At 48.6% G+C, this 21,029-nt stretch overlaps 1 protein-coding gene across 1 annotated transcript in view; it reads left to right on the forward strand.

The window, feature by feature from the left end:
- The window catches only part of Iffo2 (intermediate filament family orphan 2), an 89,835-nt gene that overhangs the window by 2,251 nt on the left and 66,555 nt on the right, over positions 1–21,029 (forward strand). The window contains exon 4 of the mRNA NM_183148.3: positions 3,725–3,834. The gene's annotated coding sequence lies outside the window, so the exon portion shown is untranslated. The remainder of the gene's footprint in view (positions 1–3,724; positions 3,835–21,029) is intronic.

Raw genomic sequence — 21,029 nt, forward strand, 5'->3', positions numbered from 1 at the left:
AGTCCTGCTGCCCGGCCCTGGTCAGTTCTGGAGCCGACTGGACTGTGAGTCCAGCCTAGAACCTTTCCTGTACTGTCATTGGCACCGTTGTATGCAGATCCCACGCTGTCTTACATCATCAGCATCTGAAATCCTGGATGCCTCTGGTAACCTGGGCTGAGCACTACGGGGCACAAGACAGGAGCCAGAGATGCTTAGGGACGCTCACCTTGCTTTCCCTCCCGTCCCTCCCTGTCTCTTTCCTTCTGTGAGCCCAGGGGATGGTGTGAGATGCTTAACTCTAGTTTCAAGAAACTAAATAGAGGACAGGGAACCGTTTCTAGCTTCATCCCCCTAATTCAGCTTTTTGTAGAGAGACACTTGAGTTATCTAAATCATCCTTCCACTAAACCCGTTATGTCTTAAAGAAAACAAAAGGGTAGAAATGGCTCAAACTTGGCATTCATGAAAGACAGCATCACATTGGAAGCTTCTGCAGGAGATGTAGCACTACTTGTCCTCTTCCTCACCCTCCTCCATACTCACCCTCTTCTCTACTCACCCTCCTCCCCACTTACCCTCCTCCCCATTCGCCCTCCTCCTCACTCACCCTCCTCCACACTCACCCTCCTCTCCACTCATCCTCCTCCCCACTTACCTTCCTCCTTACTCACCCTCCTCTCCACTCACCCTCCTCCTCACTCACCCTCCTCCACACTCACCCTCCTCTCCACTCATCCTCCTCCCCACTCATCTTCCTCCTTCTTCACCCTCCTCTCCACTCACCCTCCTCCACATTCACCTCTCCTCCCTATTCCCCCTCCTCCCCACTTACCCTTCTCTCTACTTGCACTCTTTCCCTCTCATCGTCCTCCCCATTCACTCTTCCTCCCTACTCATCCCCTTCCCTGCTCACCCCTCCTCCTCCTTTTCTTCCTCCTTCCCACTCTCCTCCTCTTCTCTTTGCTTTATATATTCCCAGAGCTGTCAGTCCTGATATTCATATTTCTAGGAGCAATTGGCCACCATTCTTGATGCTTGATACAAGGTCAGGTGACAGGTCACTGTTGGCCAAGGCCTGCCCACTAGACATATTTTTTTTGTGAGAGAAAAGGTACCTGGTTTGAGGACCTGCATTTTCTTCTGCCCCAGAAGTTAAAGGATGTGGATTGTCACAGCTGTGGATTCCTTATTCTCCGGCAACTTCATGGGTGCCATGCCTTGCGGGAGTGAGCCAGACGAAAGTTGGCCTGCTGTGGGAAGGCTGGCCAATGACTTGTACTGAAGTTTTTTTGTTTGTTTGTTTGTTTGTTTGGGTTTTTTTTTCTGAGACAGGGTTTCTCTGTATAGCCCTGGCTGTCCCAGAACTCACTCTATAGACCAGGCTGGCCTCGAACCCAGAAATCCGCCTGCCTCTGCCTCCCAAGTGCTGGGATTAAAGGTGTGCGCCACCATGCCTGGCTTGTACTGAAGTATTTTAAGTCACAGAAACTAACCAGTGCTAGAGCTCATCAGATCTCAGCAAACAACTGTCAGATAGACTGACTTCAGATGTGTTTGTGGCCTTTTGTCCACACCATAACCAGGGATGACAGTGTCACAGCTCCAAATTAGTTAAAGTGGTACCATTTCATGATGTTTGCCCTCGAAGCCACCCGTTCATACTGGTCAGCTCCTGGCTCTGTGTCCTGCTGCCTACAGCTCTGCCGTGACTGTGTTGAGCAGAGGGATTTTTCTCACTGACCAGGGAGAAGCCTGGGGCTCTGGGGCATAGCTCTCATCGGCCACCTTCCCACTTCCTGTCCCATCAGCTCTTCCTCCGTTGGAACATCCTATCTGCTCTGCCTGCTTCCCACTAGCGGAAATCTCCATTGCAGACTTGCCTTTTCAGTGCTGGGACCCGAACTCTCGCACTTACACATGCTAGGCAAGTGCTGAGCTCTGAGACCCAGCCCAGGCCTCTACTGCTGAGCTCAGACCTCAGCTTAGCACCAATCCCAATGGCTTTATTCTTAGTTTATGGACACATTTGACTTGAGAGTGCAAAAGTGCCCTGTCCACCAGATTGCAGCATTCTCTCTCTCTCTCTCTCTCTCTCTCTCTCTCTCTCTCTCTCTCTCTCTCTCTCTCTCTCTCTCTCTCTCTCTCTGCGTGTGTATGTGTGTTTTATGTGCACATATGTTCATGCGCCACCGTGTATGTGTGCATACATGGCAGATGTGTAAATCTGAGCATGCGCATTATACCAGTGTGGTACCTGACACATAGGAGCCTTTTGCTAAGTCCTTGGGATTGGAGGGTGCAGGGTTTTGCATTCTCCAGGTTCCTTTCCACAACGGTGACTTCACAAGACAAACTCTCAAGACACAGCCTGCATGGGTCAAGCCTCAGCAGCCAGAGAGTGGCAGCGTCAGACAGGAGTTGAACTTGGCTGGGCTTGTGATTCAGCCGGGGACCTTTGCCCTTCTCTGGGTTGCCAGCCACCACCACCACCCCGGCTCCCCAAAGCTCGGCAGATTAAACAGAAGCAGAAAGTTCAAAGGAAATTGACCTCAAGGCGGTGTTTACCAAAAGATGATGTCACCTCTACTGTGGAGAAAGGCTTTGCTGAAAAGGGCTGAAAGAGATGCCTTTGCTATGAATGAGCCGAGCCACCAAGCTGGGACGGGTTCAGCACGCAGTTCTCACTTTATAAGGAATAAGGACTTCACTGTCCCCCCCTCTGGCAAGCCTTGTGTCATGCTCAGTCCTGGGACAGGATAAGTGGGGCGAGCCATGGCCGGATGCTGGGCTTAGCCTGTTGCATGTCCACCCCTCCCTGCCCCGCCTGGAATATGCTCTGTCCTGCAACAGAGCCTGCCTCCCCAGTGTCACTAGGCCCAATACAGTACCAGGGCTGTGTTAACAGCGCCCAGTCAAACACCAGTGGACCTGGCTGCCGGCTGCTACAGGGGACACCTGGCCCCTGCAAGATCCTAGTGCCCATGACTGTCACCCAGGTCCCCAGCCCCCCACCCCAAGCCTCAGTCACCACCAGCCCCTAGCCAGCACTCTTTTTCTCCTGTCCCTCCCCCTCTGTGTCATTTGCCTTTGAAGGGCTGAGGGAGCCTAACCGCAGCTGGCTATGTCCTCTGTGGAAACACAGACGTGAGTGAGTGAGTGAGTGCCTCCCTGTTCTGTACTGCTTGGCCGCCTGTAAAAGTTGTGAAGGGGGTTACAAGGCTGCTTAGTGGGAGGCTCTGCCTGGCCCTGGCTGGACCTTCCAGTCTGTGCCTGCCGTCTGTGTCTGTCCGTCCTGTCTCTTCTTTCCAGCGCCCCTACCTGTGAGTCACTAATTCGAGAATGTCAACCCCTGTGGACTGGCGACCCACAGCCCGGGCTTTCTGTGAATTCTGACAGTGGGCCCTGAACAACCTGCCTTGCCTCCTTGGTGTTCCTCATAGCAGCATCTGGAAGCCGACTCATGACCCACCCAGTTCAGAGCTTAGAGGGGACTCTGATGGTTTTCAAGGGACAGGAATGTGTGCCCCCATAGCCCTACAGCCATCTGCAGGCATGCAGGGTTCACTGTGGCCCCAGCCTGCCAGAGACTCTCCTGTGGGGGAGAAGGTCTATAAGGGGGAGTCTCGGAAATGTGAGAGGGGGATTGAGACCACCTCAAGAGTTCTTTCCAGCCTCCCTAAAGTGACAGTAATAGCCGAGTGACATCACATGGTGGATCTGTCATGTATGTTCTGTTTCACAGACCTGGATAAGGTCCCTGCTGTGCTGCTGTGCTTATGAAGGAAAAGGAACATGGATGGCAGGAGTCTGAGCCCACCCTAACCCTGGCAGTAATTTGCTGTGTGGCCTTGGGTGAGTTGCTTGCCCCCTCTGAGTCTCAGGTTTCCCATGTATGGAACATAGACAAGTGGACTGGACATCTATTCCTTCCAGCTCTGAAACTCAGTGACCCCACAGTCCTGGTACTCAGTGTTCAGGGGAATATATGGAGGAATGTGGGAGAGGAGAGGGTTTGGTTGGTGCCTGTAAAAGAATCCGGTGAAGGGCAACTCTCTCTGCACCAGCTAAAACTTGCCAAGAGGCACCAGATGGAAAGTAACTGGGGCGTGTTTGTCAGAGCCGCTGCCAGGTGTCTGTGAAGACGGCAGACTGGTCTCGGTATCAGGATGGCAGGCCGGGCATTCATTCATCAGATTCTTGCCTGTCTGTTCATTCACTTGTGTCTTGGTTTCTGCTTCCGATGTTCATTCTTCCACAGCCAGGCGTGGTGCCTGCCTGGGACTGTAAACCCCGAAGCTGCTTTGCTTGGGTTTAAATCTTGGCTCTGCCCCCCCCCCTTTTTTTTTTTTTTTTTTTTTTTTGCTGTGTGTTCTCAGCAAGTACGTGCCTGGTGGGCCATTCGTTGTCAGGTGCTTGCAGCAGAGCACGACAGATACAAAGTGATATATATTTATGTTCCTTGTTATTTGCTATGCCACTGTTCACCGAGAGCTGGGGTACTGGTTGGTTTTGTTAGTTAGTGCCAGTTTGTGACAGTTTGACACAAACAGGAGTCACAATGGGAAGAGGAACTTCAACTGAGGAATTGCTTCCTTATATTGGCCTGTGGCATGTCTGTGGCATGGGGCCATTTTGGTTGATGTGAGAGTGCCCAGCCCTCTGTGGGCAATGAATGTCATCTCTGGGCAGGCGGACCCAGCTTATATAAGAAAGTAGGGTGAGCAGGCAAGACAGTGGGGAGCAAACAAGTAAGCAGCACCCCTCCACAGTCCCTGCTTCAAGCTCTTGCCCCGAGCTCCTACCCTGGCCTCCCCAATGATGGATGGACTGGACCCTGTAAGCTAAGATTAACCCTTTCCTCTCCAAGTCGGCTTCGGTCAATGTGTTGCTCCCAGCAACAGAAAGCTAACTAGGACAGCCAGTCACGCAGAGTGGCAGGTGCTGTGCTGGGGAATGACAGGGACCTGAAGAGCGACCCCAGCCTTGAGTTGGCGACAAAAGGCTAAGCCAGTGGTCACTATGCTGGTGTAGGCATGCAGATACGGGCTGGTATATCTGGGGAGGCTTCCTGGCAGAGGCTCCACTTGGTCTGAGCCCCATAAGCTGGGAGGCGGGATAAGGATGGACAAGCAGGAGCTTTTAACTGCTCTCGTACAGAGGCTTGATGTGGCTTTTTAAAGGCAGGACCCAAGGAGCTGAAGGGGTTTGCAGTCCCATAGGAGGAACAACAATATGACCAACCAGTACCCCCAGAGCTCCCAGGGACTAAACCACCAACTAAAGAGTATACAAGGAGGGACTCAAGGCTTCAGTCGCATATGTTGCAGAGGATGGCCTTGTGGGACATCAATGAGAAGAGAAGCCCTTGGCCTTGTAAATGCTTGATTCCCCAGTGTAGGGGAATGCCAGGATAGGGAAGTGGGAGTGGGTGGGTTGGTGAGCAGGGGGAGGGGGGATGGGATGAGAGGTTTTCAGAGGGGAAATGAGGAAAAGGGATAAAATTTGAAATGTAAATAAAGAAAATATCTAATAAAAAAGGGGGGAAAAGGGGGAGGGCGATGGTAGACCAAACTGGGGGAGGAGCAGAGCGTGAACCATGCTGGACATGCCAGGGCTGATAAAGAGGTGGCAATGTCCACTGGATTCTAGGACATGCTTGAATCAACAAGAAAGTTGTCACCACAGAGGGGTGGGCTCATAGCTGAGCTGTGAGTCCCACCACCACGTGGATTCTCCGTGTACGTGATAAGATACACGAAACAGAAAGAAAGCTGAGAGCCAGGGACAGAGGAGGTGTCTAAGACCTTGCTATCTTTCCTTTGTCACTGCTGACTCTTATGTGTCCCTAGGTTGCTGTACTGCCCCACCTTTTGGTGGCTTGGCTGTGCACTCAGAGAGCGTCATTTCTGTTTTTACAGTCACTTTATGTGTTTATTTCTATATGTGCACGTGGGTGTGCGTAGACCAAGGCACGCTTGTGGTGGTCAGAGGGCAACTTGTGGGAGTTGGTTCTCATCTCCCATCCCATCGTTTGTTCCTAGGGATTGAACTCAGGTCATCAGACTTGATGGCACGTACCTTTACCCCTGTTTAAGCCATCTCTCTGACCCTGAGAGATTTCCTGACCTTTTTGGAAACTCAGGGAGAAGCCAGAGGTGACATGGAAGGCTACTGGATGGAGCCCTCATCTCAGAGTAATCTTTCCAGCAGGAGATGAAGGTGGGCTGAGAACACGCTTTGGCTCAGGGAGTCACTCTGGGTCACATCGAGGAGAGCCAGGAGTGGGAGACACCCAGGGGATGGGTGACATACAAGCCTACTTCTTACCCAAGCCATTACTATCTGCTCCTCCCCAGGCAGGTGACACACTGCACTGGCCTGGAGTCCCTTGTGACACATGGCTGTCTCAAAAGCTGTGAGGACTCCAGGTCACTGTAGGAGCCACCCTGGCCACCTGTCAGCAGCCTCGGGACTCAGGGACGGAGTGTACATGTTCATGCTTTCCACTCCTTAATCCACTGGAACAGGCGGGTCTCCTCATTTCGCTCCAGAATCAGGCCCTGATTTTGGTCTTTGAAATTGCTGGGGGCTTGTATTACCACACTGCCTTTGAATGTCCTGTGTTCTCTTGAGGTGACCATCTTTGCAGGTGGGCAGGGTGTTCACTGTGACATTGAGGTCCAGCTGAGTGATGCTGTTCAATCTTTGGCTTCCACCTGTGTCATCGCTGATGAGCGTGGAAATTTCCAGAGTGCGTGATGGCTTCATTAGCTTCTCCCTTCGGGTGTGTCGTCTTTACTCTCGCGTGGAGCTTGTCTGTGAGGCTCAGATGCATCAGGAGTGTCTCTGCTCACTGACCTCTTTCTCTCTGATAAATGTCCCTACTAGTCTCTGATAATTGCTCTGAGGTCGAGGAGACATCAACACACACAGTCTCTCTGGCTTTCTTTTCGTGCGTATTTTCTCCATGTCAGGCATTTTGTCCATTTAACTTTTCTGTGTCTTTATATATTTAGAATAATTTTCTTAGGGCTGGCGAGATTGCTCAGTGGTTAAGACACTTGTTGTTCTTTTTTGTTTGTTTGTTTGTTTTTGTTTTTTGAGACAGGGTTTCTCTGTGTAGCCCTGGCTATCCTGGAACTCACTCTATAGACCAGGCTGGCCTCAAACTCAGAAATCCTCCTGCCTCTGCCTCCCAAGTGCTGGAATTAAAGGCGTGCACCACCACCGCCCTGCTTACTTATTGTTCTTGTAGAGGATCTGGGTTTAGGCTCTAATACCCACACTGGCTCACAACCAACTGTATTTCTGGTTCAAAGACATCTAATACCTCTGACCTCCTCAGGTACCAGGCACGTATATGGTACACAGATATACATGCAGGCAAAACATTCATATGCATAAAATGAGTAAATTTGAAGAAAATTAATTTTTTCTTAGCCTTAGGATTTATTTTTGAGACATCTTGAACTAGCCTACAACTCTTTGTGACCACCTCCCCACCCCCCGCGTGCCTCAGCCTCTCATGTCCTAGGATTACAGGTATGAGCCACATACCTGATAGTTCTCTTTTTTTTTTTTTTTTTTTTTTAAAGATTTATTTATTTATTATATGTAAGTACACTATGTAGTTGTCTTCAGACACTCCAGAAGAGGGAGTCAGATCTCGTGATCGGATGGTTGTGAGCCACCATGTGGTTGCTGGGATTTGAACTCCTGACCTTCGGAAGAGCAGTCGGGTGCTCTTACCCACTGAGCCATCTCACCAGCCCGATAGTTCTCTTATAAACTGTACAAGTAGGTTTTCCCCTCCTTTAATTCAGTATAATAAACACTACCTTTAAATAGGACTGTGCATACAATTTACAGGGTCTTTATGTGTGGCTGGCTTGCTGAGCTAGGGTCTTTTGTAGCTCAGGCTAGCCCAGAACCCATTATGTAGCTGAGAATGATCTCGAACTCCAGCTCCTCCTGCCTCAGCCTCCCCAGTGCTGGGACTGCAGGCGCATGCCACCGCATCTAGTTTTCTGTGGTGCCAGGATCAAACCCAGAGCTTCATACATGTCGGGCAAAGCTCTCTACCAACTGGACCATATCCCTAGCTCAATAGTACGTTTGGCACTGTCACTGGTCTGGCAGGGTTTAAGCCCTTTCGCTTGGTGTCTTCTGTCCAGTTATCTCTTCTTTGTCCCCTGTCTTCTCTTTGCTGGCCTTTTTTGGATTAATTATTAAAAATAGCATGTCAGGTTTGGTGATTCAGGCCTGTAACCTGGCAGTCAGAAGCAGAAGGGTCAAGGAGTGTGTCATCCTCGACTACATGGTAAGTTCAAAGTCAGCTTGGACTGCCGGAGACTGTCACAAACAAATTCCATTTAGTTAAAAAAAATTATGGTGACAAAAAAATTATGGTGACAAAAAAAAATTATGGTGACAAATGTCTTTAATCCCAGCACTTTGGAGGCAGAGGCAGTTGGATCTCTGAGTTCAAGGCCAGTCTGGTCTACAGAGTAAGTTTAGGACAGCCAGGGCTACACAGGGAAACCCTGTCTCAAGACAAAACCAAACCAAAAAAAGTGCTTGCTTTAAGGGCTTGGTCATGACAGTGACAGTGAGGTGATCTAGCAGGTAAGTGACCCATGGGAGAATGATGGCACTTGGCATTCCCACACCACTTTCTCAGCGAGAAGGAGGAGGAGCTGGGGGGAGAGGGGAGGAGCAGGAGGAGGAGTGGGAGGAGGAAGAAAGGAGAAGAGGGGCAGGAGGGAGGAGGAATAGGGAAGAGGAGAGCAAGCAGCCAATGTTTCTAAACATTTAGCAAAATCTTGCTTGTGACACACACTGCTTTGAAACTACTCTGTGAAAGGACGCCTAAGAAACAGTTGGCTTTATCTAAATTGTAGCACAAACCCACTGCCACAGATGATAATGGAACAAGCTTAGGCTCGGGAGCAGCAGGATGCTAATAAATTGAGAACTTTAGAAAAGTGAACGCATTTCTGGAGACACATAACTTACTAAAATGGAACCACCCGGGTTTTAAAAACTCAACGCAGGGCGAGCCAATAATGAGAAGCACAGTTAAACCAGTGCAAAACAAACAAACCCCAGAAGGTAGGCATGCTAATCCCAGCACCAAGGGGGCTGAGGCAGGAGGATTACAGCAATTTGAGGGCAGATCAAGCCACAGAGTCCCAGGGTGGCTTCAGAACATAATAAAAGTCCTTCTGTAAGAAGGAAACTTGCAGTGGCCCTGCACCACCGGAAATCTGATCTTCCGGACTGTTGTAATACATTTTGCTTTTAGATACATTGTAACCCTCTGCTGGGCACTGTTATTATTTTGACTTGCAATACTTACCATTTTAGAGCTTAAACACCCCCCCCACTCGCCCACTCAGTATTAACTCAAATTTGCTATCTTTGACCTGAGTTATTCTTTTGTATCCTTTTGACTTTCTGCTCCAAGTCACTTTGGTTTCTTAGACAATTCCCTTTCTTGTTTCTGAGTGACAGGTTTTCTGTGACAGACATGCTTATTGTTTGTTTGTTTGTTTTGAGACAGGTTCTCTGTACAGAGCCCCAGCTATACTGGAACTCACTCTGTAGACCAGGCTGTCTGGAAACTCACGGAGGTCTGCCTGCCTCCATGTTGGAATTAAAGGTGTTTGACACCACACTTGACCTCAGCTTTTGTTTTTTTCTGGAAAAGGCTTCTATTCCCATTCATCGTCCAACCTTGGATGCTGTCCACAGTATGTTTCTTGCAGCATTTTGGAGAGGTCTCATCTTCTCCTGGCTTCCATAGTTTCTGATGAGGAGTCTGAGGAGGAGCAAAGATGAATTTCACCTTCCGTTTCTTTCTTCATCATGACGATCATCTTTTCCTTTAAATCTTTCAACACCATAGCAATGGCTTCATGTATCTCTATGGACAGTTCTGTCATCTCTCCTATCCCCGGGCTCCTTCCTCCTGGTGTTGCTCTGGGCGAAGGGTCCTGCTTTCTGGTTCCTGACATGTGTAGGATTTCAGACTGGGTGATCAATCCATCCTGGACTTCTCAATGCTGACTCTCTCTGCAGTGTCATCTCCCTTTAGCACTGGCCTTTCTTTTCATAGGCACCTAGGTTACCAGGCAGCCTGCTTGCACCATTTGAAGCCTGGCTTCAAATCCCACTGTGCCTTACCCGGATTGGCCCTCACTCTGGGGACAGCTCAGTTTGCATCAAAGGCATAAGCTCCATGGGGTCTCCATAGTAGGTCCTCAACACTGGATAGTTCCGACTCTAGAATGTCCTGCTCCTTGTGGGACCCGTGAAGTGCTCAGTTTACAGCTTTACTGTGGCTCTTTGTGCAGCCGCACGGAGTCCCGTCCTCTACTCTGAAAAGTGATGCTCTTATTTGCAGTTTCCTCTTTTCTAGAGATTTCTGCGCATTTCCTAGCAGAATTCCAATCTTTAAACCCTCAATCCAGCAATAGCACCATGTGCAGTGCAGGATGCACGCATGCCTCCCGACCCTGACCCGGGATATGACTCCAGTGAGGAACCAGGCCAGCACTGGCTTTTTTTTTTTTTAATAACACCTGTTTTTCTTTTCTATTTATTTGTATCACATTTAAAACTTTATTATTTATTTAGTGTGCATGTGTATGGAAGTGTGTGAATGGGGGTGCATGCCATGACACACATGTAGTCAAAGAACAACTTGCAAGAGTCCATTCTCTCCAGTCTCACTGTGGGTCCCGGGTATAGAACTCGGATGATCAGTCTTAGCGGCAAGCACCTTTACCAGCCGAGCCACTTTACCAGGCTGGATTGTCAGTGTTTGGCAACAGATGTTTGGGGTCATTGTTGTTTTGTTTTGTTGTTGTTGTTTGTTCATTTTTCTAGCTTCACACTTTCAATCTTCCTGCCTCAGCTATCCGTCTGTGTTTGATTGATTGATTGACTGATTGATTAATTGATTGATTTATTGTAGTTTTAAGGCATGGTCTCACTATGTAGCTCTGGCCATCATGCAACTCACTGTATAGAACAGGCTAGCCTTGAATTCACAGAGATCTATCAGAGATCCACCTGCCTCTGTCTGCTGAGTGTTAGGATTAAAGGTGTGTGTGGGTGTGTGGGTGTGGGTGTGACCACGCCTAGCTTTGCCTCAGCTTTTTGAGTGCTGGACTAAGGGTAGAGGCATTTGTTACTCCATCACAAGCTGAAGCAAAAGGCCAGGGGTTGCTATAGAGATGAAACTTTAATGGCAAGCCAGGTGTGGCAGCACACGCCTGTAATCCCAGCTTTAGGAAGTCAGAAGCAGGCAAATCTCTATGACTTTTAGGCCAGGCAGGGCTACAAAGGGAGAGCCTGCCTCAAAACAAAACCAGAGATAAAGCAACCTAGCTTTAAAGGCTCATTTAAAATGCTGCCTCTTTTCATGAAGTCCTCATTGGAGGCATCCGCTTGTGCGACCTTTACTCTGTCTACACACACTCACACACACACATAGACACAGATACACATAGACACAGACACACACACACCCCTACACACACACAAGTTCAAGAGTGCAATTTAGAGGTAGGCAGAGGCCTCTCTGCTTTATTAAAGCATCTGCCAGCCTGGGTTATAACAGGCCCTTGGAAAGTTGAGCTGGATTTCCTGTGTGTCCTGGCAGTAACCTAAAGTGACGCCTGGTGTGGCTATGGGTGTTTCAGGCAGAACCCAGGGATACTGGCTTCTCTCCTCTGTGTGGTCACTGCTCGGCAGAATCCCAGGTAGAACCGGAGAGTGCTCTGTCTTCCTTATTAGGCAGGGAATGGGGTTTGGCTAAAGGAATTGGACCTGTCCTGACTTGCCAAATGCATTCTTCTGACACCAAGTTCTCAAAGCCTCCATCTCAGCACAACAGCAGGGCTAGAACATTGCACCCAGTGTGTCAGATGGTGCTCCAGAGAGGCTGGCTCCACCCAGGGCGGGAGTCAGTCTCTCTACATCTCTACCTCTCCTCTTATCTGTCTTCTGCCTGCCCACTTTCCTTCTTCCTTTCTCTCTCTCTCTCTGTCTCTCTCTCTGTCTCTGTCTCTCTGTCTCTGTCTCTCTCTCTACCTCTCTCTCTCCCCCTGCTTTCTTTCTCTTTTTCTCTCTTCTTCTTCTTCCTCCTCCTTCTTCCTTCCCTCTCTCTTTTTCTTAATCTATTTGTTCTCCATCTTTCTCCATTCCCTTCCTCTTTCTCTGTGCCTCAACCCTCACCCCATCCCTTAACAAGCTTTCGCTATATGGTCCATGCTGATCTCAAACTCAGCATTCTCCAACCTCAGCATCCTCCCGAGTGATGGGACTACAGCCACAGGCCATGGTACCTGGTTTGCCCAGAAGTGTAGTAAGGATAAGAAGTGGCGATGCTTGGGTAAGAGCCCCAACTTTGTCACCTTGATCAGCTGACTCAGTGTCCCCAAGTGGAATCTGGTTGAGTGCAAAATGAAGCTTCAGACATCCGTACGGCATCTGAGCTCTTTCCTGGTCTAGGGTCTGGTTCTGTTGATGGTGGACTTAGAGTCTGTTCCAGGGCCCATAAAGCTTAGGCTTTCTCCATGAAATTCCACGCCAGAATAAGGACTGGCTCCCCATGACAGTCTAGGACCATCTTCCTTCTGGTCCAGATGGGTTCAGTACATAGCTGAATCTATGCAAGTCACCACAATAGACAGGCTGAGAACGTCTTTCTCACTAGTCTTCATCCAAACTAAAATAAGTTCATTTTTCTATTTCTGTCTGCATATTATGTCACTTTTGGAAATAAATGTTTGGCCCCAGAGCCAGGCCCAATAGCCAGGGACTCGAGGTGACTCTTGGAGTTAGATGTTTCTGGGACACTGGCTTTCCATGGCTCTATGACCCAGCCTTCTGCTCTCTCTAATGGTTACAGTTGACATGGTTCTGTGGTCCTAAGGTACCCGTAGCATTGATCTTCATCGGCACGGATGGAACGGGTGGTTCCTCCGATCCGGCTCCTTGTCCGTGCCAGAGGAGCCCACACCTGCTCCCAGCTCATTGTTCCCAGGGCCATTAACCAGAGTGATTCACTTTAAAGGGAAACTGGGGCTGGAATGGCTTCCTAGCCGCCCTCTGCCTGAAAGGGTGAATTGTCCGCCTGTCTAAGAAGGCCTTTGTATTATGTCTGCTCAGGGCCTGGCGGGCTGGGCTGGGCCCAACTGTGGTGGGGCCCAGATCCTATAGCCCTGTGCCCACTCTAGTGTGAGTTTTGTCCTCCCAGCCCGTTACCAGGCTTCCCTGAGGATTCTGTGGGCCACAGGGAGGGTGAGTAAGAAGGCAGGCGAGGCCCTTTGTCCTCAGGATCCTGGGGCCAGCACTGTCTGATCCCCTATTTTTTCAACTATGGGTGACACCCCTGATCCTGCCTGGTAAGGACACCAGACATCCTCTGAGATCATTGGAATGTCTTTGTTACTCTTTCATTTCCTTCTAAACCAGGACTTGGGAGGCTGCGTCCTGGTAGTTGGTCTGTGGATTTAGGCAGACCCTTATTAGTCCTGTTGAGGATGTGTGGCTGACAGCATCCATACTCAGGAGCAAGGTTTGGACACAGCACAGTGGTACAGCACTCACCTGACTGAGTACACACACATACACACACACATACATACATACATACATATACACACACATACACACACATACATACACACACACACACATTTATGCACACATACACATACTCATGCATACATTCACATACACCACACTCACACACACACATACACACACACATACATACTTATCTATACATACACACTCATATGCACATACACACATTTATACATATATACATACTCATATGCATTTGCACAATACTCACATACACATTTATACACACATACACATACTCATACATACATTCACACACACCACACCCACACACACACACATACTTAATTTATACATACACACTCATATGCACATACACACATTTATATACACATGCACACATACTCACACACATACACATATACACACATACACACTCACAGAAACACACAAACACACACGCACACACTTAAAAACAAATATAAAAAATACTTCCATTTCACCCTGAGAGAGATTTTATTGGATCTGCATTCTGAGAGTGGGAAGAGGGAGGGAGGTAGGCCTGGCCTGGCTGACTTACCCTAGGCACTTTTGGAGCAACAGATTCATATCTGGGTCAACAGCGAACATCTTGGAGTCAGATGTGACTCTGAAACAGCTTATGTTGCTGTGCAACCTTAGGCAGACGACTTAGCTTCTCTGATACTGCTCATTGGTAGAATGGGAATATGATGGAACCCTCTTGCAAAGGTTGCCCTAGGACTGTGAGCTACCCCAGGGCGTGCTACAGACATGGTGCGCCAGGGTGGGGGCTAAGGCTACGGGTGTTAAACGACCTGTTTTGAATCCTGGATCTGACTGTTGTTGGCTGAGGGACCTTGAGTCCTTCCTGACTTGATTTCTTATTCTGTTAACAGGACTCATGGTATTATAAAGATTAAATTGTTTAAAATGTAGATTATAAGATATGAGAGAAGAATAAAAAATATTTAATTAAAAAAAAAACTTGAAAATAAATGTAGATTATGGGACTGGAAAGATGGCTCAATAGTTCAGAGCACTGGCTGCTCTTCCAGAGGTCCTGAGTTTGATTTCCGGCAACCACAGGGTGGCTCACAACCATCTGTAAGTCCAGCTCAGAAGAATCTGACTTCATCTTTTGGCCTTTGTGGGTGCTCACAGAGATGGGATACAAGGCATGCATGCAAGCAAAACACCCACACACTTTTTACATTTATTTATTTATTTATTTATTTATTTATTTATTTATTTATTTATTTATTTATTTATTTAGGTTTGTCGAGACAGGGTTCCTCTATAAAGCCCCAGCTGTCCTGGAACTCACTCTGTAGACCAGGCTGGCCTCGAACTCAGAGATCTGCCATCCTCTGCTTCCCGAGTGCTGGTATTAAAAGTGGGGGGCTACATTTTTGTTTTTAAATGTAGGTCATCAGTGAAGTTTTGTCAACCCATCTGAAACCCCAGTGTCTTAGGAGGCTGAAAAAGTAAGATTACTGGAACCTAGGAGCTTGAGGCTAGCCTGGGCAACATAGCAAGAGTCTACCTCAAACAAGCAAAAATGTAGACCATCTAGCATAGGCCCAGGTAGTGTAAAATACCTCTCTGTTGCCTGAGGGCCAACCTGCCTGGGCAGCGTTTACAGAGTTCTCTGGAGATGTTGGCTCCCAGGGATAGGGAGCAAGATAAGCTTTTATTTCATACACACGTGTATCAAATAATCTTGTCTTGGGGCTGGAGAGATGGCTCAGCAGTTAAGAGTACTGGCTGCTCTTCCAGAGGTCCCAAGTTCAGTTCCCAGCAACCACGTGGTGGCTCACAACCATCTGTAATGGGATCCAACGCTCTCATCTGGCCTGCAGGTGTATGTGCTAATAGAGCACTCATATAGTTAAAATAAATAAATAAATCTTAAAAAAGGAAAATCTTGTCCTTTCAAAATTTCTATTCCAGCCTATTAATATTTATCTGGTACTATGACTTATGTGGTAATATGATTTACGGATTCACGGATCTGCCTATTGGAGAGTGAGTAAATTGGTTGGGGACCACTTAATGGCTGGAAGATTGCTCCACCCCATAGAAGCCAGGTGGAATGCTGTGACCTCGGACAAAGACTCTGATGGCGTGTTTGATGGGACCTTGTTAGGGAGATTGAGATTTCTTTATATGGAATGGGCCTGGTGTCCTGCACCTGCGGCTCAGTTGATCCACCAGAAATTCTGGATTCCGGAGACACTGAAGGAGGCACCCTCCGCGCCTCGGGTTTCCCAGGAGGGCTTGGTCTGTTTGCCACCTTGTTGTTGGGTTTCCATGGGGCTGCTGGGCCTGGTGATCTGATCTCCGCTGTACCACCCCTTCTCTAGGGCTGGCCAGAGGCAAGAAGAGGCTGTGCCTGCAGCCTGCCTTCTAGGGCGAGGCAGAGGAAGGAGAGGTTTGTTGTCCTCTAGGGGGTGGGGACATTAAACTGGAATGGAAACTTTGGTGGACTCAAGGGTTAAGTTTGGGATGCAAATGATTGGTGCCTGCTTGCTCACGAAGCAGGCTTCGGTTCCCCATGTTTTACCAATCTCAATGTGTCAGGCTCCGAGGATGCCTCAGAGTTACATAGTCATGGTATTCTGGCACTCTGGCTCTCAAAGCAATTATTTATATGCTTATCCATTCACTCATTCGTCCGTCCATCCATTCATCCATCCATCCATCCATCCATCCATCCATCCATCCATCCATCCATCCATCCATCCATCCATATGTCCATCCATCCAATCAAGAGTTTGTGAGATTGACATATTGCAAGCATACCTAGCATTTTGGGAATCAGCTGGGGATTTGACAACTTTTAGCCATTTACAGGCTGTAGTGTATGTTCAGTTATAACCCAATTGACAGATGGCAGGATCACAAACACTGTGTTAACAAGTGCGGTGTGTATGCTTGTGTGTGCGCGCGTGCGTGCTTCTGTTTGTGTGTGCATGTTTGTGTATGCTGGCGTGGCAAACACCCTTAATGAGAATTGAGAACCTTTGTTCTGGAGAGTGTAATGAGCCCACACACGGGTCATTTTGTTACAACTTTAAGATGTTCACTGATCTCCAGATGTCCCCAGTTCCCAAACCACAGAGTCCCCGGTTAAGACAGCATACCAGAAGCTGAAGGAGGACTGGCTTGGAAATATTTTCTGCTCTAGGAATTCAGGAAGTGCTTCCTGGAAAAAGCCACACCTACTCATTCAGCAGGCATGCATTGAGTGCCTACTACATGCCACCCAACGGGGCGTCACTGATAAGCATGGAAACATTCTTGCTCCTTGGAGTTTATGTTTGGCAGAAGGTAAACATGCCATGGAAATAAATGTATGGAGGTGGCAGGGAAGGCTTTGGAAGGTCACGTTCAAGTGTCACGCAGGGGTGCTGGGGCTGATGGGAAGGCAGAAAGCGTAATGAGTGGCTGGAGATGGAGAAAGACAGGAACAGTGGCTGGATCACACAGGCCACGCCATTCAGAAGCTGTGGTTTCTCACTGAGGGTCACAGGAAGCCGTTTTTCTAGATTATCATTCTCCCTCTCCTCTCTTTTCCCCCTCCTCTCTCTCCCTCCATCTCTCCATGTAGCCCAGGTTAGCCCTGAACTCACCAAACTTAGCCAAGGATGACCTTGAACTCATCACCCTCCTGCCTCTAACTCCCAAATGCTAGAGTTGCAGGTGTGTACCACCACGCCCAGTTTGTGCAGTGCTAGAAGATGAAGCCCAGGGCAGGTAAGCAAGCACCCTACCTGCTGAGCCACATATATCCCCAGTGGCTTTCCAAGTTTAGAGTTTTAAACATGCCCAAACAGAAGCGGTGTGCACACCGTCCATGGTTTATTCCTTTTCCTGACAATATTTAATAGATATAGGGCTATCAATCAGTTATCAACGATACTGGGGACAGAGTATCTGGCCTTAAACTGCAAAGCGAATGCTCTATCACCAGGATTCTCTGCAGGGGAATTAATTTGTTTTTAATTGCTACATGGTGCCTGGCTTGTGATCGTCTGATGTAAAGTCCAAAAAGAAAAGAAGACTTTAAATTTTGATAATTATTAATTTGATAATTATTAATGATAATGACGTGTGCACACATGTATGGAGGTGCCATGTCACGCATGCAGGAGGTCAGTTCTTCTCTCTTTCCACTTTCATCCACATGATTCCAAGAATTGAACTCAGGATATCGGGCTCTGGGGCAAAAGCAGGCTTACTTGGCAAGAGCCTTTACTGACTGAGCCACGTTGCTGGCTCCCAATTTAGTTTTTGTTTTGTTTTGTTTTTTCCAATTTTGCCATGGGTTAAACTGGTATCTGTAACCCAGGAATTATGCTATGAGTTTTGAATTTTCTCCTCTGGGTTATGAGTATGCTGTTGGGGCCTGGCTTGTGGATGAGGATAATGGGGGTGCTATGTGGCCAGCAGTGTTTGGACTCAGGTATTTACAGAAGGCGGTCACCACATCCTATTCTCTACCACTCGGTCGAGTGCATTGGGAAGGAGTGATTGACAGGTGGGAGGGCAGGTGGGACTTGAGAACTTGTCACTTGGCTCCCAGAAGTCCCCAGGCTGATTTTTTATCCCCATTGGCCGCATCTGAAAGTTTCTCTGTCTTTAAACCTTTGCCAAGAGTTGATCTTGTCAGCCTTTTAAACTTTTGACGATGTTTTGGGTGTAAAGCGGCAACTTGCTTTAATTTGCGTTTGCCTGATTGCCTGGGAGCAGACCGTCTAATTTAATGTTTATTGGAGCTGGGCGTTGCTCCTCTTGTGAACTGTCTGTTCATATTCCTTGCCCAATTCTCTCTCTCTCTCTCTCTCTCTCTCCTACAAGGCTGCCCTTTTCTAATGATCCGTGGGAGTTGTTTATAGATTTGAGTTACTAATTCATTCTCTTCTTAGTGTTGCAAATGTCTTCTCCCACACTGTTTATCAGTGGCTCTGAAGTGAGAGGAGGAACAAGATCCCATTTATGTTGTTACTGGTCCCTCTGGCAAGGCTCAAGGGGTGGATGCGGGTGGTGAAACCAGTTAGGCGGCCATCTTGGTGGTCCAAGGAGTCTGAGACTGTCCTCCATCAGGGTGGCCAGAGGGGGAAGATCGCGAACAGGACGGTTGTGCATGCAGGTTGGAGGTGGATCCTACGGCGATGGCTGATGGATTGGGAGTGAGTGAGGAGATAGGTATCAGGATGATTCCGGGTTCTGGCCTGAGTAACTGGGTGGATGGCCGTGCCATTGGCTGAGATGGAAACTGACAGGCAGAGAAACAGGTTCAGGCTGGGAGTGGAGGGAAGGAGACGGGCTGTTTTCAACACGGCGAGTTGGCGATAACCAGAAGATCTCCGAACCTTCATGTCAAGGGGGGCAGCTCAAGGGTTCAAGCAACAGGGATAGTCTAGACATCTTGACGTGTGCCTGGACTTTAAAGTCACCAAAAAGGGTTAGTTCAGGGGTCTCTGGTTACTTTTAGCACAAGCCAGCATTGAGTTTGACAGTGGTAAAGACTTGCCTCGTGCCTGTAGGGCTCTCAATCAAGTAGAGGAGCTTGCCGCTCTCTGAGCTGGGTCCCTAGAACCTAGTAGAGAACTGACTCCTGAGAGATGTGACACAAGTTCACACACACGTGCATGCACACAGAGAGTGGGGTGGGGGGGAGAGGGAGGGAGGGAGGGCATTTTAGAAAAAGATTTGCTTTAAATGTAACTCCACAGGGAGCAGAAATTTGATTGACCACCTGCTATGTTAATATCTGAGCACACAGTAGGCCCTCAGAAAGATGGAAGGATGGGGGGTAGGGTCCTGCTTATGAAGTAGGAGACCGATGGCCATGCAGGTAGAAAGACAGAAGACGAGAAATCGGGTTGGTCCAGAGAACAGGACGGAGGGTTAGAGCAGGGGCTGAGGTGTGAGAGGACAGTAGGAGGAGGGAGCAAGGGAGGGGAAGAGCCAGTCACACAGTGACAGACAGGCTTGGCAGCAGCATGGCCTCTCTAGAGTATCAGCTCAGTTACCAGAGTCACCCACTGGGTCTCAGCGCTAGCCAAGGTCCCTGAGACAAGAGTCACAAATAACTTAGAGTCGGGTGTCGTCCTAGGATGTGAGGCATGGAAGCAGGAGGTTCAAGAGTCGGCAGGGTGGGGATGGTGCAGGCCTTTGATCCCTGGATTTGTAAAATATCAGGATGTTTTTAAAATGTTTAATTAAATTCTATATATTGATTTTGTGCGTGTGCATGCCTCAACACACAAATGGAGGTCAGAGGGCAACTTGGGGAGTCCGTTCTTTTCCACCATATGTCCCAAGATCAAACTCAGGTTGTCAGGGTTAATGGCAAGCGCCTTCACCCTACAGAGTCATCTCGCTGGTTTTTCGAGACAGGGTTTCTCTGTGTAGCCCTGGCTGTCCCGGAACTCGCTTTGTAGACCAGGCTGGCCTCAAACTCAGAAATCCTCCTGCCTCTGCCTCCCAAGTGCTGGGATTAAAGGCGTGCGCCACTATTGGCCGGCAGAATATTTTTAAAAAGAATCACTGTGAGCCGGGCGTGGCAGGACACGCCTTTAGTCCCAGCACTCAGGAAGCAGAGGCAAGAGGATCTCTGCGAGGTAGAGGCCAGCCTGGTCTACAGAGTGAGTTCCAAGGCTCACTCTGTCTTGAAAAAACAAAACCAAACCAACGCAACCAGGAATCCCTATAAGACATGCCCACGATCCAGCACTGTCCAGTAAAAATGGTAAATCCCTATGAATTAAAGGTTCTAGCTGGTCGGGCGTGGTGGTACACACCTTTAATCCCAGCACTCGGGAGGCAGAGGCAGGCGGATTTCTGAGTTCGAGGCCAGCCTGGTCTACAAAGTGAGTTCCAGGACAGCCAAGACTATACTTAAAAACACTTTCTGTTCTTGCAGCGGACCCAGGTTTGGTTACCAGCACCCATATCGGGTGACTCACAACCTCCTAGAACTCCAGGTCGGCGCTACTCAGCGCCCCCCTGCTGGCTTCGGCAGGCACTTGTACATGGGTGGTGTGCATAACACCCTCCACCTCACTGCCTGCCCTGCTCCCAGTACAAAGGGTGTCAGAAGTCATCTAGGAAACACTGGCAAGCAAGTGAGTTTTCTAGAGATGGCCCACCATTTTGCATGGCTGCGATGGGTGAGCTCTGAGATGCAAGGTCCTGAGAGACTTCATCCCAGGATTTCTTCTTGCTGCTGATCTGCCTCTCCTGCCTCTATTACATAGCCTAATGACTCTTGGGCGTCAGTCCACCCTATTGGGCAGATTTCCTGCAGATCAACCTGAAGATGAACTTTCACGAATTAATGAGAGATGAATTAATTATAGCATTCGTGATTTGATTCAAATAATTTTAGGAAGAACGATGAAGGAGATAGTTCAAGTTGT

Source organism: Mus musculus, chromosome 4 (genome assembly GCF_000001635.26).
Source record: "Mus musculus strain C57BL/6J chromosome 4, GRCm38.p6 C57BL/6J".
NCBI lineage: Eukaryota > Metazoa > Chordata > Mammalia > Rodentia > Muridae > Mus > Mus musculus.